The sequence below is a fragment of the Bubalus kerabau genome, chromosome 1 (genome assembly GCF_029407905.1).
Source record: "Bubalus kerabau isolate K-KA32 ecotype Philippines breed swamp buffalo chromosome 1, PCC_UOA_SB_1v2, whole genome shotgun sequence".
Classification (NCBI taxonomy): Eukaryota; Metazoa; Chordata; class Mammalia; order Artiodactyla; family Bovidae; genus Bubalus; species Bubalus kerabau.
In genome coordinates, this window is record NC_073624.1 from 60,585,470 (window position 1) to 60,606,064 (window position 20,595).

Sequence of the window (20,595 nt, forward strand, 5' to 3'; positions counted from 1 at the left end):
TTTGTTTTGCACTGGAAAACTGCAAATGGGTACCCTTAATCACACAGTCAGAAGGAAATCACTTGAGAGCAGAAAGATGGCTTTCTTGAGACCTAATATGAGGGACCTAATTCAAGTGGTCATTTGATGATAAGGAATAGAGATCTCTGTGTCCTGCCAACAGGTCTATTAGTGAGTTAAGCCAGGAGACCTAATGAAACAGTACTTGCTAGTATGGTTTCTAGACAGATTCACTATGAGTTACCTGACCATGCCTCAAAATAGTGCATTATCTCTCTTGTGTGTTTGCCTTTAAATTTAAAAGTCACCATCAATTTTGTGCCTTTTAGCTGTGACTCCAATTGAAGACCAGCTAATCTTTCATGTAAAAAGAAAAAGCATACCAGTAGACTGCCCAATTGAGGCTGAGGATGACCAGCATGGTCTTCTCAATGACTTTGATTGTTAAGTTCACTTTACTTTGTAGAAGGAAATTTTCAATGTCTTTGAAAAACACTTAGAGGAAACTCTGGTCGAATTCAAGGTCAGACACAGAGACTTGAGAACATTCATCTCGGTGAGGTACAAATCCCTCCATCATCACCAGCAGAACAAGCAGACATCATTTTTAGAAAAAAAAAATGTAATTGATTTTTCCTGCCCACAGAAAAGGAAAAAAAAAACCGTCCATTTGTGTAAGTATGTGGATATTCCTTGTCAGGTGAAATAATGCTTGAGTTAAGTTTCCATTTTCAACTTGAAACATATTTGTTCCATCATGGCCTTCATGACCTCCCTGCAGTCAGATATGTGCTTGAATCAACTCTCATCTGTTTAATATTTTTCTATCTTTCCATTCAGATGATTTATTTCTGAATTTAACTCTCATTCTAAATTTTAGTCTCTTTCTCCAAAAATATGACTTTCCTCACATACCTAATTTTTGTGTAATGGTAAAGCAGTCAAAAAACATTGTGAGCAGATGCTATGAAGTGGGGAAAAGGACAAATGAAATCACAGCTCTGTTCTTTACCCTTGAAAAATGGTGGAGACATGAAACCTACATATTCAATAACAATGAGAAAGAATTTGATCAAAACACAAAGAAAATTGCAAATTAGAAAAACACTACAAAATGTGCCACTTTATTATTCAAATACAATAATGAATGAGATGTTTTGTGAGAATTTTCAGGGACTGCTTCCTGGAAGAAGCAAGAATTGCCAAACATGGTTGACTTTAGTCTGTGTGTTTGGGGGAGGGAGCAACATTTCATCTCTCTTTGGTATTTCCAGCTTCCTTTATTTGCCAAAGCACATTAATTTTATTTATCTTGACATTTATTTCCCTCCATTTGCAATCAGAACTCTTAATCCTAAAAGAGAAAATAGAAAATGCCTTATTTTCCATCTGCTCTGTCTTTTCTATTTCCTATTATATTCATATCATTTCTTAACTATTTAATCTGATGGTCTCATATTACTGTTGAATATTCATATTTTAGTCTCAATATGTTATTCATTACCACTCAAGCCCATTTCATCCTTTTAGAATTCATTCTCTTTCTTTCGTTCATCCTGGCTTCTCAAGTTTATTCATTACCTCCCATCCTGATCTCTGTGATTCAACCATGTTGTTCTTTTGACATTCTGTCTCAAAACACTATTGAAACCCTATTAAAAACCTTGAATCTCAAATAATTTATTCCCCCACTCTATCAAGTCTACTGATTTCTAGTTCATCTCTGCCTCACATTTAAATGGCTCACTCTCAATTCCCCCCAAGCACTTTATAAAGCTTTAACTAACATTATCTATTTCTTCCACAAAATTACATGTATTTTCATCTCTTTGTGAAGCCTGTTTTCTAATTGGGTTCGTTTATTTAGCTTATCTCTCCAATTTTCTTCTTTTATAGCCATTTTTTTCATAACTCTCCTCATTGTGCCACTTTTAATCACGGAAATGCACCTTGGTTTAAATGACCTGAAGATAAATATTGAAAATGCATATCTGAATAGTCTAAACTTGATTACCTAATGGTTTGGGTGAGGATAAAAGGAACATGAAGATAAATAGTCACCAGCCAGGTTTAAATACATAACAGGCTTTGGCAGTTATACTCCACTACCTCCTATGGCCCCTCATCGCTGATCTTTCTCAAGGCTAGAAACAGGGAAGTAATCCGAGGTACATTTCTCTCCCCAGGTCAAATGCTACTTTTCATTTGTAGGAGCCAGTCTCTTCAAACACTACTTTTATTTGTAAAACAAAAACTGAAGTTTTGACCAAAGACAAAGTTTAAGAAACACTTAATGGTTACATCAACACCTTTTCACCTTGCATGGTTTTCAAATCACTCCCATGATGATTCCTTTATTGAATCCACTGACAATAAAAGATGTTGATACCAAAGGTCAAAAGCAAAAACTAAAGTGAGTTGCCTAATGAGCTGGTAAACATGATGCTAACATCATTTCTTAAAGCCCTAAACAGTTTTTTCGACAGCTGAGTGGATCTCAGTTGGTAGATGGTGCAATGATACTGTTCAGAGAATGGAGCCATGAGTAAGGCCCAAGTCTTCTGAATTCACAGTCTGGCTTACAACAAGGCAGGCAAAAGTACCAGACACATTTCTCTTCATTTAAATGGTTGGCAGATTTTCACTTTATTTCTTTGGAGAAAGAGATTCTCATCAGCAGGATACATCATATTCACAGAAACGAATATTCCTACATCTGGTTCTGGTTTGTTTATAAATCAAAGATTAAGTGCTTCACTGCTTCCAAACCAAAGATGTTTCATCGCAGTCCCTGCAGTTTTCCCCTTCATGTTCATCCCTATTAACATTTACACCATTTGCCCTTTTAAGGCTCAGAGAACCCTGACTTCATCCAGTTCTCAATTACACACAATCTATACCTGTGGACTTCACTAGGATTTTACCAATGGCCATTGCTATGAGTATAAAATAGGTAGATTATTGGGAATTTGCATAAACAGTATTAAAACCTGCATACATTTGTCTAAATTATGTCAAGGATTCTAATGCAGTTTTAGAACGGAAATTGAATTCTGGCTATCTCTTGGGGAGGTGCCTTCCTAAAAGTAGTTATCAACTCAAATGGCTGGGGAGAGGTGCAGACAGATATCATACATGAGTGGGGCAGGCCAGTAGCTAAGAAAAAACAGGACACATGGACACTTTAGTGGACAAAGGGTAGAGCCTCAACAATAATCATTGAGCCGAAGAAAATACATCTCTGAGCCACAGGACAGTGGAGGGTACATACCTACAGTCCTTATTACTTTAAGAGCAAAAATTTCCCGGAGCTTCTGCTACAAACACATGTATATAAGGATGGTTTTTTCTTATGGTACCCACTTCTCTCCCATGCTCAGTCATCTACATTTATTACAAGCAACTGAGGCACTAGAGATTTCAGCTGGTTTGGAGAAACAACTAGTCTTGGGTGGAAGGTTGAGAACCACTGGTAAATTATAAAGAGGAACTCTTCAGGCAGGTCCTTTCCTTTGGCAACCCAGACAAGCCAGGCTGTATGGAATGGATCCTCCCTTCCACCATACCCATGTCTCCTGAGGAGAGGGCTGTAAGATAAAATATACAACACCCAGTTCAATTGGAATTTCAGACAAATAAGAAATGATTTTTTAGTATAAGTAAGTCCCAAATATTGCTTGAGACATACAGCAAAATATTAATCATTATTTATCTGAAATTCAGATTGAAGTGCACCCTTTGCATTTTTATTTGCCAAATCCAGCAACCCTCCCACTGCTTTCTGGATGGTACCTTCTGTCCCAGGTCTTCCTAGTCTTTACAACAGTAGCAGGAAGATGGGGCCATCACTGGCAGAGCAGTGGTTGGGGTAATGCCAACTCCAGAATCAACTGTACTGCTTAGGTTCAAATCTCCCCTCCACAACCTCATGATATGTACTTAACTCCTGTACATCCATTAGCTTTCCCGTCTGCAGAATGGGGATGATGGTAAACACCCTACCTTATGCTTCTATTGAAAAGGGGAAATGAGATAAGCCACCCAAAAGTGTGAGGCTCTGTGTTTGGCATGCAGTAGGCACTCAGGAAATGGTATCATCTCCACAGCTTGCCTTGTCTGGTACAGACAGAAGTCTACTTGCTAATTATGGCTGCATTCTAGCTAAAATTTAAAATTATTTGACTGATGTGATAAACATTTATTTGGCATCTCCCATATGTCCCCTATCTGGAAGAAAATTTTATTTTAAGCTCATATTTAGAAAAGTACAGTTTTACATTTCAATACAAGGCGTCAGAAAATTCTTCAGGAAGGTTACATTAGGTTCACAGGACAGACTGTCAAGTCTTCATTTGTTCCTCAGTCATATTTATCTCTTTCGTCTCCCTCTCCCTTCAGCTTATCAAGAGCAGCAAATAGTCACTTGTTTTATCCACTAGATACAGCAGGACACTATTTCCATTGCAAATGATTTACTTGCTCTCCAGACACTCCCTGCCACAACACACACTCACACATACACACACACATATCCACCTGTCCCACCTCTACCCTCATCCTGGAACTCTGTGTCTTGGGGCATTATTGTTCTCTTTCTAACATAATAAGCAGGAAACCTGCTCAAGGGGGCATATACGGAACCAGTTGGGAAGCTGAAATGAGCCTGCCCCAGTTCTTGGCTCCCTGCCCAGTGCTCTGTCCAACAGACCATAGTGGACACCTGGGTCTGCTGAATAGGGGCCCCACGGTTGCTAGGGCACAGGAAGAAGCCAGAGTTGGAAAACTTTTATGATGCTCCCCATGGCGATTAATCTGTTTGAAGGTCTGGGCTCTGAACCTTGGATTCCAGGTCTGCATTCCTTCATAAAAGCTTGTGTTTTGAAAGCCACAGTCAATGACCCCGTGAATTTAACTAGACGCATTCTTACAAAGCAGCATCATAAAGGAAAGCTCCTAAGTGACTGGAATCTGCCAACGTGCTGTCTTGTGCCCCTGGCTCCCAGTATGGGGGCCCGGGAGAGGAGAATCCCACGCCAAGTCAATTTCCCTGCTCGGGCTACTGGTGTGGAATGCTGGGCTTCCTCAGAGGCATGGCTGTCATTTTGGATGCTCTTCTTAATGAAGGCTTAGGCACTAATCTAAAAGGTCAGTGCTTGCTTACACCGCGGTACTGGTGGCCACGGTTAAACACATATCCTCGGCTGGTAGGGTAGGGTCGATCTTAGGCCTGAGGAAACGCACATCTCTTTAACCCAATAAAATGAAATCTATTGGCTCTTTCTTTTGAAAGCTTCAGTCTTTATCCATCTCAGCGGATAAGCTAAAGGAAAGGTAAAGTCAAGCGCCACGGCCTCCTAGAAAGGACACTGTGACCTTTCTCCCTCCCTCCCTCCCTAGCTCTCATTAACTGCTTTCATGAGAACTAAGAAAAAATCAGAACAAATGATCAAAGGATTCTGGTTTAGAGAAGAAAATGGTGTCTCCATCTTGTTTAAGATTCTTCAGCAATGTATCCTCCAAAAATGTCTGTCATACTTACTCTAATTAAATAAGTTCCATTCGCTCATTCACCCTTATTTACTGATCTGCCTTGTACCAGCTTTGTGCCTGCAGCTGAGGCGGCACTTTCTCTTAGAGGGACATTAGAAGCTGAACAATGTGCATCAGAGGCTGTCTGCCTAGTTCAGGGCATTAATTGGGCATGGGTAACCTAGACCTCTATGAAAGCAAGTCCAACTATAGACTCATGGCCTTTATTTGCACAGCATTCAGATGACATTTTGATTTTCCTTTCAGAACTATGACCCAATTCCATTCCTTTTTAGGGCTGAGTAATATTCCCCTATATATATATATATATATATATATATGAATGTGTAAGTCAGTCATGTCCAATTCTTTGTGACTCCATGGACTATACAATCCATAGAATTCTCCAGGCCAGAATGCTGGAGTGGGTAGCCTTTCCCTTCTCCAGGGGGTCTTCCCAATCCAGGGATCGAACTCAGGTCTCCCACATTGCAGGTGGGTTCTTTGCCAGCTGAGCCACAAGGGAAGCCCAAGAATACTGGAGTGGATAGCCTATTCCTTTTCCAGGGGATCTTTCTGACCCAGGAATTGAACCAGGGTCTCCAGCATTGCAGGCAGATTCTTTACCAACTATCAGAGCTATCAGGGAGGCCCTTGTATATATGTACCACTCTTTATCCATTCATCTGTTGATGGACATTTAGTTTTCTTCCATGTCCTGGTTATTGTCAACAGTCCTTCAATGAATACTGGGGGGTGCATGTGTCTTTCTAAATTATTATTTTCTCAAAACTGGCATGGATGAACCTATTTGCAGGATAGGAATAGAGACACAGATGAAGAGAACAGACATATGGACATGGGGTGGAGCAAGGGTGGCATGACTGGGAGACTGAGATTGATGTCTGTGCACTGACATGTGTAAAACAGATAAGCTAGTGGAAACCTGCTGTATAGCACAGGGAACTCAGCTTTGTGCACTGTGGTGACTTAGAGGGGTGGGATAGGAGTGGGGCTGGAGGGAGGACATAGAGGGAGGGGATATATGTATAATATAGCTGATTCATTTGGCAGTACAGCAGAAACTAACACAACATTGTAAAGCAATGATACTACTACTACTAAGTCGTGTCAGTCGTGTCCGACTCTGTGAGACCCCATAGACGGCAGCCCACCGGGTTCCCCCATCCCTGGGATTCTCCAGGCAAGAACACTGGAGTGGGTTGCCACTTCCTTCTCCCCTCCCAAAAGAGCTATGCTTCCTCCTCATTCTCAGTCTGTGCATTTGAGATGGGCCCGATCCCACCTGCAACAGGGCACATAACCTAGGCTTAGATAGTATTTTCCTTTCCTTTTGCCAGAATAATTTGGTTCTAGAATGCACCTGAGACTCAGGTCAGAGCAACTAGAGTCAGAGAGAACTTTACTGGAACTGTGGGGAAAGTGGCACCATCCTCCCACAGGGCTTGTGGGGCTAGCAGATCATGGATCACCAATGCAGACGGAATGTCGATTCAAGTGAGACGAAGAAAAGCAGAGAGAAGTAGTGCTTAGTGGTGGCAAGAGACTGACTTGTATCAACACTAGACACATACCTAGAGTCAACTTTGCAGCAAGTCAGTAAGAGCCCTGATAATTTTAGGTACAAGAGCTAGGACATCCATCTTTTGGCTTTAGCCAATATGGATTGGATTTCATCACTTGCAATGGAAAGACTATTGATAATGGTGCACAAAAAAAAGTGTGTTGTGGAGAATGCCTAGGTTCAGGTGGAAAATTAAATCCCCCAGGAACTATACATACTCATATGTATGCCTGCATGCTCAGTTGCTTAGTCATGTTGAAGTCTTTGCGACTCCACAGACTGTAGCCTGCCAGGCTGCTCTGTCCGTGGTATTTTCCAGGCAAGAGTACTGGAGCAGGTTGCCATTTCCTTCTCCAGGGGATCCTCCTGGCCCAGGGATCGAACCTGCACTTCCTTCATCTCCTGCATTGGCAGACGGATTCTTTATCACTGTTCTTTATCACTGAGCCAGCTGGGAAGCCCCAACTCATATATATAAGCAACCACAAAGGATACTGTTCTCAGTCACTGCTTCTCCTCACCACAGTTCAGGAACAGTGCCCATCTCTACCCCTGCCTCTTAATCAGAAGGGCTTCCCTAGTGGCTCAGACGGTAAAGAATCTGCCTGCAATGCAGTAGACACAGGTTTGATGCCTGGTCAAGCAAATAATGCTTGCCTAGTCTATATTCTCTTCACTGTCTCCTACATTGCCATCCTCCCAGATAGTTCTGTAAGGTGGCTGAAAGGTTTTTTTTTTTTTTTGGTTGATTGGTTTTTTCTGCTTGTTTCGGGGATTATTTTTTGTTTGTTTTGGGGGGTATTTTTTTTACTTATTAGTGGTCTACATCAGAGATCACACAACTATGGTCTGCTGGACAAATCTGGCTTGCCACCCATTTTTGTAAATGAAGTGTTTTTAGAACACCGCTACATTCATTCTTCCTCATTTGTCTGTGACTGCCCTGGCACTACCAGGGTAGAGCTGAGTGATTGAGAGAGACCACAAAACCTGAAATATTTACTATCTGGTCATTTCTGGGAAAAATTTCTTGACCTCTCATCTGGATCATTAACCGGGGAATGACTGCAACTTTTAGCACAGTTGTGTTTTATTTGAGATGTCTTGGGTAGCTTTATTCTCCATGCGGTCTGTGTTCTTTTCTAGGTGATGGTGATGAGAGGGGGAAGTTTAAACTCTGTTTGATGATAAAAGTCACTGTCTACCTAGAATGGAAATAGAAGCTTAATAGGACCTTCCTCTCCCTTTTCCACTGCAATGTGGAGAAACATGGATGCCCTCAGTGCTAGGTCGTCGGGAATTTGATACTATTCTCTCCTGTACATTATCCCCTGCATCTTACAGGATGAAAGTCTGGAAACTACGTTTTCCAGAATCCTCTGGTTTCCAGGTTTCCAGGCTGGTTTGCATCTATAAAAAGAACCCCCATGATCTGTAGAAGACAGAGGAGAACTAGAATGATATTAGTGCTCTTCCAGCAGAGCAGGGATGGGAATTCATGGGCTTTAGGTGGTGGGTGAAAGGTTTTGCAGTGGTCTCTGAAGATCACCTAAGTTAGTGTTCCAGACTGTGGTGAACATTCTGTGCATCTTGCAGGAATCTTTGGTAGGAACCTGAGAACCAGCAGAGCCTTTTTCCTGACCTCTCAACCTCCAGTTCTTCTAGTATCCATTCCCAATTTTAAAGCCTTTCCTGTTTGAAACACCTACAGCAGTTTCTGTTTTCCTGTCTGAGCCTTGACTGATACACCATAATACTCCCTGGACAACAAATGAAATATTTCCTTCAGCCACGGAAGCAATGGATGGCACTGTCATGGTTTCCTAATATCCCTGCATGTTTACTTAGTCTGCCAATGTTCAAAGTCAGGAGGTGAAGGATCCTAGGAATCTGCCAACTGACTATTGCTGGTAAGGCACTGTATGCTTCCACTAAATGCCACTGTTGCTAGGATATTTCTGGCAGAAGTTGTGGTTTGTGCAAGGATGTGAAAGTGAGACTAGATGTGTACAAGGGATAAAAGGTAAATGTGGGGCCCTGAAACATGAGGCTGGGGAAGACTAGAGAGCATGATGATGGTGGAGAAACTTTTAGGCTAAGTCAAAGTATTTAAAATTAATACGACTGCATGTTTTCTCAGCCTTCTGAAAAAGTATAAGAAAAGTAAATTTATGCACAAACCAACTCGCATTTATCTGACTGTATTTCCAAGAAAGCTCAAAGTGACATCAAACTAGAGATGATGCGAATGCTGACCCGACTGCAGGGACACTGTATATGGCAGTGACAAAAGCCCTGAACTGATTTCAGGAAAGGCAATTTCCAGTGCAATGCAGCCACAGCTGGCCAAGTGACCTTGGCTGAGTCACCCTTCACTGGGTCTTAGTCCTTTTCTTTACAAAATGAACTACACAACTTCAAAGGCTTTTTTTTTTTCTTTCTTCCTTTCTTTAGGCTGTGATTCTATTATCTATGGCTTAAAGGGGATTGAGTCAATGGAGGGTCTTGGGAGCTGTGAGTAGATTAAGGCAATAGAAACTCAAATCTCATCCAGAGCACAAAGTTCTCTGTAACTTTGATGAGTTATCACAGAATCAATCTCACTCGATGGACACCAGTGAAAGAGCCCAGGGGACCATCAAGATTTGTCTCCCTCCCTCCTGTCTTTGTTCCAGCTGTCTCATCTACTACTGGTCTCTTTTACTTTCTTTCTTTCTTTCTCTATCTCCCTTCCTCCCCTCTCTTTCTCTCTCTTGCACACATGTACATAGGAAGATCAGACTTTAAGGAGAGGAAGAGAAAGCCAATGGTAGGGAGAACTACTAAAAAGAAAACATTGTTCCTAGCTTTTTTACTCTGTCTGCCAGGCTTCTCTGGTGGCTCAGTGGTAAAGAATCCGCCTGCCAATGCAGGAGACACATGAGACATGGGTTCGATCCATGGATCGGGAAGATCTCCTGGAGAAGGAAATGACAACCCACTCCAGTGTTCTTGCCTGGAAATCCCCAAGGACAGAGGAGCCTGATGAGCTACAGTCCATGGGGTTGCAAAGAGTCAGACACAGCTTAATGACTGAAAAACAGCACAACTGCCGGGTTTGCACAAACACTACTCTCACTGTGCAGTTTGCTTTTCTGTAGAGAAGAGGAAGAGAAGGGACAGAAAGAAAGATAGTAAAGACACCAACATGCTTTGTTAGGAAATTTTTGTAATTAACCTGTAACATAGTCCTAAGGAGTAGGAATGTCCTCTACAGAGGACTTATATTCTCAGATGTTTTCAAACTGACTTCTATAAAAATGAAGCCATTAAATGTTTTTGAAAAATATTTTTTCTATTAATTTACAGTTGATTTATTCAAGGCACTGTCCCTTTTTTGGAGAAGGGTGTCAAGCTAAAAACATTATATTTTTGAGATTTGAAGTTGTCATGGAATTATCAGAAGAGATTTAACACATGATTCCAAGTGTTTCTCTCTCTACAAAGCCAAAAGGTGCTATGGTATTTTAAGTGAGTCAAGTCCTTTTAATTAAGATAAAAATGTCTTGTTATTTATCCATTCTCAATCCTGCATTTCTCTGTATGACTTATTAATTTATTTACAAACATTATTTGCGACCATGTGTTCTGCTCCATTTGGGAAGGCTGCATGGTTGTCATCTGTTTAGAGTCTCGCTAGAAGTCATTGTTTTGATAAAATAGGACATTCTGCATTTATTGAGTGTCAAAAGGGACTTCAGCAAGACTTAAAATTAGACTTGCCAGCTGTGTGCTCCAGGCAATGGGAACTTATGGGCCTGTCTCACTGTCCCTTGACTCTGACAGTCTTTGCCTCAGCCAGGCAAGGAATTTCAATGCCTGAGTCTCCTTTTTTTTTTTTTTTTTCAAATGTTTGGAAAGCAGCCCTTGTGGTCATCCAGATCAGCCAATGGCTCTAAATAGAACCCACAGTTAGGCCAACTAAAGAAGGAATATTTGAGAGGAATCATATACCGAGAGGTTATGTGGAGGGATCACCTGGAGAGAATACCAGGTGGTAGACTGGGAGATGTACAGCATCACCATCCAGGCTATCATTGCTTATGCACCTCCTACTGTGTGCCAAGTGGTCCAGGCATTTCATACATGGTAGTTCATTTAAGTCTTACGACCAGGTACACATGCCATTTTACAGATGAATAAAATCGGTTTCATAGAAAAAAATTTGACTTAGCCCATGGCATATAGCCACTAAGAAGCTAAGTCAGAATGAGAAGCCGAGTGTAAGACCATAGCTTGCCTACTAACAGGCTTTGTGCAAATTAGAAAAAGGTGCCCAAGGGCACAAGGCTTGGTGAACAGACTGTGCCTGTGAATATATTAGTACAAGGTACTCTTCCTGCTAGTAGATGCAGTCCTGGTTCAGGGCTCATGACTCAGTAAGTAGCACACTGGCTACAGTTCAGTGCCCATTCACTTGCTCAACCCAGTGCCGCTGTGAAAGGCATGGACTGACCAATTCTTCCTGGCAGCCCTCATGGCAGGCCAGATATATCTAAGCTTCCTCCATGAGTCATGTTTAATGGTATGTGTCAACTTGGTTAGGCCACAGTGCCCGATATTTGGTCAAACAATATTCTAGAGTTCTTTGAACATGTTTTCGGATGAGATTAACATCTAAATCAGTGGACTCTGAGTAAAGCAGATGTCCTCTATAATGTGTGAAAATCTTAGTCACTCAGTTGTGTCCAACTCATTGTGACTTCATGGACTGTAGTCTGCCAGGCTCCTCTGCCCATGGGATTCTCCAGGCAAGAATACTGGAGTAGCCATTCCCTTCTCCAGGGGATCTTCCTGACCCAGGGATCGAACCCAGGTCTTCCACATTGCAGGCAGATTCTTTACTGTTTGAGCCACCAGCGAAGTTTCATAATGTGAGAAGATTTCATTCAATCATTTGAAGAACATATCTATGTAGATACAGATATATAAATATACATATATGTTTTTGTTGTTATTTAGTCTCTCAGTTGTGTCCAATTCTTTGCAACCCAATGGACTGCAGCACTCCAGTCTTCCCTGCCTTTCACTATTTCCCTGAGTTTCCTCAAACTCATGTCCATTGAGTCAATGATGCCATCCAAACATCTTATCCTCTGTCATTTCCTTCTCTTCCTGCCCTCAGTCTTTCTGAATATCAGGGTCTTTTTCAGCGAGTCAGCTCTTTGCATCAGGTGGCCAAATAGAGCTTCAGCTTCAGCATCAGTCCTTCCAGTGAAAATTCAGGGTTGATTTCTTTTATGATGGACTGGTCTCTCAAGAGTCTTCTCCAGCATATTTACATATATAAAAATATACATATATATTATACATATATGTATGAAATGAAATGAAATGAAGTTGCTCAGTCGTGTCCGACTCTTTGCAATCCCATGGACTGTAGCCCACCAGGCTCCTTGGTCCATGGGATTTTCCAGGCATGAATATTGGAGTGGGTTCATATACATACATATACATATATGTATATTTACATATAAACATATAAATTACACACACACACACTCACACAGACACACACACACACTGGTTATGTTTCTCTGAAGAGCTCTAATACAACCACAATCTAGAGTTTATATTCTTATCACAACTCCAAGAATTTTTTCTTGATATCCATGAGAGAAGATGACCAGAGTGCAAATAAGAATATTCCAAGCTGGTTGAAACACTCTACTGAAAGAGTACCAATTAGAAAAACTATGTCAATGTAGAAGGAAGTCTTTAGGACATGCTTCAGGGCTCCTCACTTGGTGCTGTCCTATACAATACTTCTGTCAGTGGCTTATGATGTAGGATCATGCAAATCCAATTTGGGGATGAAATGAAGCCAGGAAGGATAACTAACATGACAGATGACAGGATCAAGATTTTGACAGGTTGAGTTACTATGCTGAAACTAACAAGAAGGATAATGGTAAAACCCTACATTTTAGATAAAAAATCAATAGTTATAGCACAGCTCTAGATTTAGATTTATAAAGGTATATTTTAAATGGAACAGTTGAATTTTGTTCTTCTCAAGTTCAAAATGAATCCACAAAGTGACATAGTTCCTCTAAAAATGTTAATAATATTAAAAGATAAAAATATTAGTGCATCCTATATAACAGTATTTCTGTAGTTTCATAAGTCTGAAAATACCAGAAATATCACAACTAATTCTAAGAGTTTGCACACTTCATAAGGGACATAGTTCAGTTAAGTCCAGTCACTCAGTCATGTCCAACTTTGCGACCCTATGGACTGCAGCGTGCCTGGCCTCCCTGTCAATCACCAACTCCCAGAGTCTGCTCAGATTCATGTTCATCGAGTTGGTGATGCCATCCAACCATCTCATCCTTTGTTGTCCTCGTCTTCTCCTGCCTTCAATCTTTCCCAGCATCGGGGGTGGGGGACGACATAACAAAACACCAAAGAGAAGGATGGCTGGAAATGCTTAGAATTTATTATAAATGAAGAGCAATGTGAGAAACTGAGGATTAATGTAACAGAAGGGAAAATATCTGAAAAAATAAATAAAAGGAATCTTCAAGTACTGGAAGAAAGGAAAACAGTCTTCTTTCTGTGCACTTCCAAACAACAGAACTAAGATACAAATATAGAAATTCCAGGTCAATAAAAAGAAAGGCTTTTTAAATACTGGAAATAGCTAATGAGAAACTTAGGGTGCTCTAAGTAGAGAGAGGTCCCCTGACTGAAAGTATCCAAGTCAGGCTATCCGATCACTTTATTCAGTGCCTTTCAAAAAGGATAGACCCCTACTCCCCCATCTCCCAAAACTAACAAAAGTTACAGTTAATTTGGCATGACCTGCTATTGGTGAGCCATTACTAACTCTTATGAACCAGCCAATTCTTTTCTAACTGATTGAAATTTGGTTTTCTTTTTTCTTTTTTTTAGATTTTTCTAAAGAATGGTGTCAATTTCACCATCTATTAATTTGGAATTAAATAATTGTGTTTTAAAGAATTATTTTCCTATAATCATGAGCATGAATAACTAACTACTGCTGCTATTTTTTTAATCATTTCTATTACTATGCCATTCACTGTGATATTTAAAATATTTAATCTCATTTAAATCTTTCAAAAATTATCTGAAGCTCAGAGACCTTGGGTATCTATCCCAGGACACTGCTTGTGAGCAACAAAGCTAATATTTAAGTCTAAAGCCATCTGATTTCAAAGATCCTGCTCTGAGCTGCTATACTTTGTGAAGCTTATCTCCACAGATGCAACATTATATCCTTATTTTCCACCATGCTTTCTTTACATTATCACTTACGGTGTTTTCTACCTCTTTTCTGTATGCAAGACCCAGCTCACTCTCATCTTTGAGATAAAGTCTGCCCACAGTGATTAATTCAGGCTACAATGACCTTTTCTTTCTCTGTATTAGATATTTTGGTTATGAGTAGAAGAAGATCAAACTGAACTACTTTATGCAAAATGGAGAATTTATTCGCTCTTAAGAGCAGACAGCAGAAAAGAAAGGGGGCAGATTCACTTTTGATAACTTCAGGAACAAGAGACCAGAACCTGCAAACTTTGTCTCTCCCTGTCTTTCATCTTTTCCTCCGTGTATATCAGCTTCTTTCTCTCACGGGCCTCCCCCACAGGGCTGGAACTGAGGCTTCAAGCAGCTCTGATTGTATGTTCTCAGCCTCAGTCCCAGGGAACAAGTTTTTGGTTTTCTTAATTATCTATTTTGAGATATATTTAAATACAATAAATGTGCCCATTTAAGTGTCCCTTGGAATCAATCTGGGCAAATGTATACATCTATATGTACCCACAGCCTTTCTTGGGTGGCTCAGTGGTTAAGAATCCACCTGCCAATGCAGGAGACATGGGTTCGATCCCTGATCTGAAAAGATCCCCTGGAGGAGAAAATGGCAACCCATTCCAGTATTCTTGCTGGGAAAATCGCATAGACAGAGAAATCTGGTGGGCTACAGTTCACCAGGTTACAAAAGAGTTGTATATGACTTAGCAACTAAACAATATGTAACCATTATTACAGTCTCAATATAGGCTATTCCCATCATGCCAGCTCAAGTTTTAAAGAACCAAAAGAAGGACTCTGGTGAGCTTTGAGTCAGTACGTGTTCCATAAACCAATCACAAGGAAGATGAGAACCATGACAGACAGCCCCTGCTAATACCAAATGCTGGAGTAGAGAAAGTGCAAAAAGGTAATATCTGTAGCCTAGAAATAGCCCCAGGAAACATCATTATGAGTTTGAGATGGGGAAAACATACCCTATGTCATTCTTGGTTTAATTAGGAGACTGAAATTACACAGTAATTTTAATAGGAAAGCTTTAATATAAAATGCATTAACAATAGCAAGGGATTGGCTAGTAAAAAGTAGACAGAACTTTTTTTTTATCTTTTTTTTTTAACTTTACAATATTGTATTGGTTTTGTTATTGTTGTTCAGTCACTGAGTCATGTCCAACTCTTTTGCGACCCCAGGGACTGTAGCCCACCAGGCTTTTCTGTCCATGAGATTTCCCAGGCAAGAATACTGGAGTGGGTTGTCATTTCCTCCTCCAGAGGATCTTCCTGACCCAAGGATCGAACTCACTTCTCCTGAATTGGCAGGCAGATTCTTTGCCCTTGAGCAACCCGGGAAGCCTGAAAGAGAATGCTAAAGAGTATCAAAACAGCTATTATAAGAAAGAGCCACTATTTCTAAGGCTGAGACAGGGCAACCAAGATAGAGGCTTCCCCTAGGGTTGAGGTCTACACCTCAGTGAGGCCATGCCCATGGTCCACCGAATGAGGAGGCAGTATGACATGGGTGGAACTTGCAGGAAATCCTCCTCGTGAAGCTTTCCAGAAGCCCACTGTCTAGGGTAAAAGCTGTTCCCTTGAAAATGTCTCACTGGAAGCGACCCACTGAAAATGCCTGAGGTAGATGCCTGTCAGCTGTCGGTCAATGGATATTATTGACTCCTGTGCACAGAGGAGCTGAGAATTGGAGAGCCCAGGTGCTGGGAGTGGTAGAGGAGGCTTCCAAGTTGGCACATCAGAACCAGAAAGCAAAACTCTTTACTTCTGCAATGACAGAGCTTAACCTCATGCCCACTAGCAAAGGAGAAATTAAAGGGCCCAGTTCCATTTTCACAGATCAGGCAAAAAGGATGTATTTGGAACTGATAGGTAATACATCACTAATCAGCTCATACTTCAAATTGTTTTTACCTCTGGAATTCACTCTCTGAATTCCAACAGTCACTGTTGGAATCTAATACTGATTACATGCCTTCCCAGTTATTTCTGACATAATTATCTGTACATAGCTACACATACATTGGTCTTTCCAACTAAGGAATTACCAGAAGACAAAAAACATGTCCTAGATTACTGTAAGCTTCCCTTCTCCTCATCCCTATAGTATTTAGTACAATGCTAGGCTCACATGAGTACCTTTAATGCATATCATACATGAGCAGAGATTGCAAAATAACCCCAAACCTCTACGCCAGAGCTGCCAAGAGGACACTTCCAGCTAGATCCATCCCACAGACACGCTTGTTCATTTTAAGATCTTGCTTGTACCGTGTTTTGTCTACTCAGTTTTTTGAAATTTTAAATTAGCGGTCAATACACAAAACTGGATTTTTACATAGAAATGGAGCATTCTGGAAAAATGAGGGGTGATGCACCAACGGGCCTGCACAAGTTGGCTGGAGTTCACCACCAGCCTCTCTTCTCTTTTCTCATAGTTTTCATATGGCCAGTTCATTTTTGTCAAAGGTTTGGATCCTGTATTCGAGTTCTCTACCCACCTCCCCCCACCACCCTGCCGACAGGACAGATCCCCTTAACTACTTTTGTGGGTCAAGAAGTGTGTGGGGGGGGAAGCAGTAATTAGATATAAATATTTTGTAAATACTGATAATTTTTCAGGCTCTTCATACACACATCAGAATTGTTGAATATCTTTAAAACGAATGGTCTGAGTTTGCAAAGAACTTAACACGGGTTATCAATTTTGGATCACTGACAGGATATTGGATGAAACAATTGACAGAGTATCTAGTTTAAGAGGCTTCACTCCTATTATCTAACCAGTAACCAGCACATTTCACAATCTCCCTGCTCCTTAGCTTGCTGATCTGACAGTAACAGGGCTTGTTCTGACACTGTGATTGTTAAGAGGCTGCTATAAACAGAAGCTTTATTCATTTTGAATAATATGATGACCTTGCTTAATAGGGAGTTTGGAATGGAGATACACACTGCTACATTTAAAAGGGATAACCAGGAAGGACCTACTGTACAGCACATGGAACTCTGCTCAAGGTTATGTGGCAGCCTGGATGGGAGGGGAGTTTAGGGGAGTATGGATACATGTATATGTATGGCTAAGTCCCTTTGTGGTCCATCTGAAACTGTTACAACATTGTTAATAGGCTATACTCAAAATGTAAAACAAAAAGTTTAAAAAAATAATGCTTAATTAAGCAAGAGTTTTAATTAATCACTCTTTATTTTTTTTGCCATGAAGTGATGGGACCGGATGCCATGATCTTCATTTTCTGAATATTGAGCTTTAAGCCAACTTTTTCACTCTCCTCTTTCACTTTCATCAAGAGGCTTTTTAGTTCCTCTTCACTTTCTGCCATAAGGGCGGTGTCATCTGCATATCTGAGGTTATTGATGTTTCTCCCAGCAATCTTGATTCCAGCTTGTGCTTCCTCCAGCCCAACATTACTCATGCTGTACTCTGCGTATGAATTAAATAAGCAGGGTGACAATATACAGCCTTGACGTACTACTTTTCCTATTTGGAACCAGTCTGTTGCTCTATGTCCGGTTCTAACTGTTGCTTCCTGACCTGCATTCAGGTTTCTCAAGAGGCAAGTCAGGTGGTCTGGTATTCCCATCTCTTTCAGAATTTTCCACAGTTTATTGTGATCCACACAATCAAAGGCTTTGGCATAGTCAATAAAGCAGAAATAGATGTTTTTCTGGAACTCTCTTGCTTTTTCGATGATCCAGCGGATGTTGGCAATTTGATCTCTGGTTCCTCTGCCTTTTCTAAAACCCGCTTGAACATCTGGAAATTCACAGCTCACATATTGCTGAAGCCTGGCTTGGAGAATTTTGAGCATTACTTTACTAGCCTGTGAGATGAGTGCAGTTGTGTGGTAGTTTGAGCATTCTTTGGCATTGCCTTTCTTTGGGATTGTAATGAAAACTGACCTTTTCCAGTCCTGTGGCCACTCCTGAGTTTTCCAAATCTGCTGGCATATTGAGCGCAGCACTTTCACAGCATCATTTTTGAGGATATGAAATAGCTCAACTGGAATTCCATCACTTCCACTAGCTTTGTTCATAGTGATGCTTCCTAAGGCCCACTTGATTTCACATTCCAGGATGTATGGCTCTAGGTGACTGTGAGTGATCACACCATCATGATTATCTGGGTCGTGAAGATCTTTTTTGTACAGTTCTTCTGTGTATTCTTGCCACCTCTGCTTAATATCTTCTGCTTCTGTTAGGGCCATACAATTCCTGTCCTTTATTGAGCCCTTCTTTGCATGAAATGTTCCTTTGGTATCTCTGATTTTCTTGAAGAGATCTCTAGTCTTTCCCATTCTATTGTTTTCCTCTATTTCTTAGCACTGATCACTGAGGAAGGCTTTCTTATCTCTCCTTGCTATTTTTTGGAACTCTGCATTCAGATGCTTATATCTTTCCTTTTCTCCTTTGTTTTTCAGTTCTCTTCTTTTCACAGCTATTTGTAAGGCCTTCTCAGACAGCCATTTTTCTTTTTTGCATTTCTTTTTCTTGGGGATGGTCTTGATTCCTGTCTCCTGTACAATGTCACGAACCTCCGCCCATAGTTCATCAGATACTCTGTCTATAAGTTCTAGTCCCTTAAATCTATTTCTTACTTCCACTGTATAGTCATAAGGGATTTAATTTAGGTCATACCTGAATGGCCTAGTGGTTTTCCCCACTTTCTTCAATTTAAGTCTGAATTTGGCAATAAGGAGTTCATGATCAGAACCACAGTCAGCTCCCAGTCTTGTTTTTGTTCACTGTATAGAGCATCTCTATTTTTGGCTACAAAGAATACAATCAATCTGATTTCGGTGTTGACCATCTGGTGATGTCCATGTATATAGTCTTCTCTTGTGTTGTTGGAAGAAGGTGTTTGCTATGACCAGTGCGTTCTCTTGGCAGAACTCTATTAGTCTTTGCCCTGCTTCATTCTGTACTCCAAGGCCAAATTTGCCTGTTACTCCAGGTGTTTCTTGACTTCCTACTTTTGTATTCCAGTCCCCTATAATGAAAAGGACATCTTTTTGCATGTTAGTTCTAGAAGGTCTTGTAGGTCTTCATAGAATCGTTCAACTTCAGCTTCTTCAGCGTTACTGGTAAGGGCATAGACTTGGATTACCGTGGTGATATTGAATGGTTTGCCTTGGACACAAACAGAGATCATCCTGTAATTTGGGTTTCTGCCCACAGAAGTAGATATAATGGTATATAAATAATGGTATATAAATTCACCCATCCCAGTCCATCTTAGTTCGTTGATTCCTAGAATGTTGATGTTCACTCTTGCCATCTCCTGTTTGACCACTTCCAATTTGCCTTGATTCATGAACCTAACATTCCAGGTTCCTATGCAATATTGCTCTTTATAACATTGAACTTTGGTTCTATCACCAGTCCCATCCACAACTGGGTGTTGTTTTTGCTTTGTCTCCATCCCTTCATTCTTTCTAGAGTTATTTCTCCACTGATCTCCAGTAGCATATTGGGCACCTACCAACCTAGGGAGTTCTTCTTTCAGTATCCCTATCTTTTTGCCTTTTCATACTGTTCATGGGGTTCTCAAGGCAAGAATACTGAAGATGGTTTGCCATTCCCTTCTCCAGTGGACCACATTCTGTCAGACCTCTCCACCATGACCCATCTGTCTTGGGTGGCCCCACATGGCATGGCTTAGTTTCATTGAGTTAGACAAGGCTGTGGTCCCACGTGATCAGATTAGCTAGTTGTCTGTGATTGTGGTTTCAGTCTGTCTGCCCTCTGATGTCCTCTCTCAGTGCTTACCATCTTACTGGGGTTTCTCTTACCTTGGACATGGGGTATCTCTTCACGGCTGCTCCAGCCTAGATAGCATATTAAAAAGCAGAGACATTACTTTGCCAACAAAGGTCCGTCTAGTCAAGGCTATGGTTTTTCCAGTGGCCATGTATGGATGTGAGAGTTGAACTATAAAGAAAGCTGAGTGCCAAAGAATTGATACTTTTGAACTGTGGTGTTGGAGAGGACTCATGAGAGTCCCTTGGACTGCAAGGAGATCCAACCAGTCCATCATAAAGGAGATCAGTCCTGGGTGCTCATTGGAAGGACTGATGTTGAAGCTGAAACTCCAATACTTTGACCACCTGATGTGAAGAGTTGACTCATTTG

General features: G+C 40.9%; 1 long non-coding RNA gene across 2 annotated transcripts in view; it reads right to left on the minus strand.

Annotated features, from left to right (window-relative positions):
- Positions 1–1,103: 1,103 nt before the first annotated feature.
- LOC129649332 (uncharacterized) overlaps positions 1,104–20,595 on the minus strand; it is a 208,755-nt gene continuing 189,263 nt past the window's right edge. For both annotated transcript variants that reach the window (XR_008713095.1, XR_008713094.1), the window contains one exon: positions 1,104–1,354. This is a non-coding gene — a long non-coding RNA (uncharacterized LOC129649332). The remainder of the gene's footprint in view (positions 1,355–20,595) is intronic.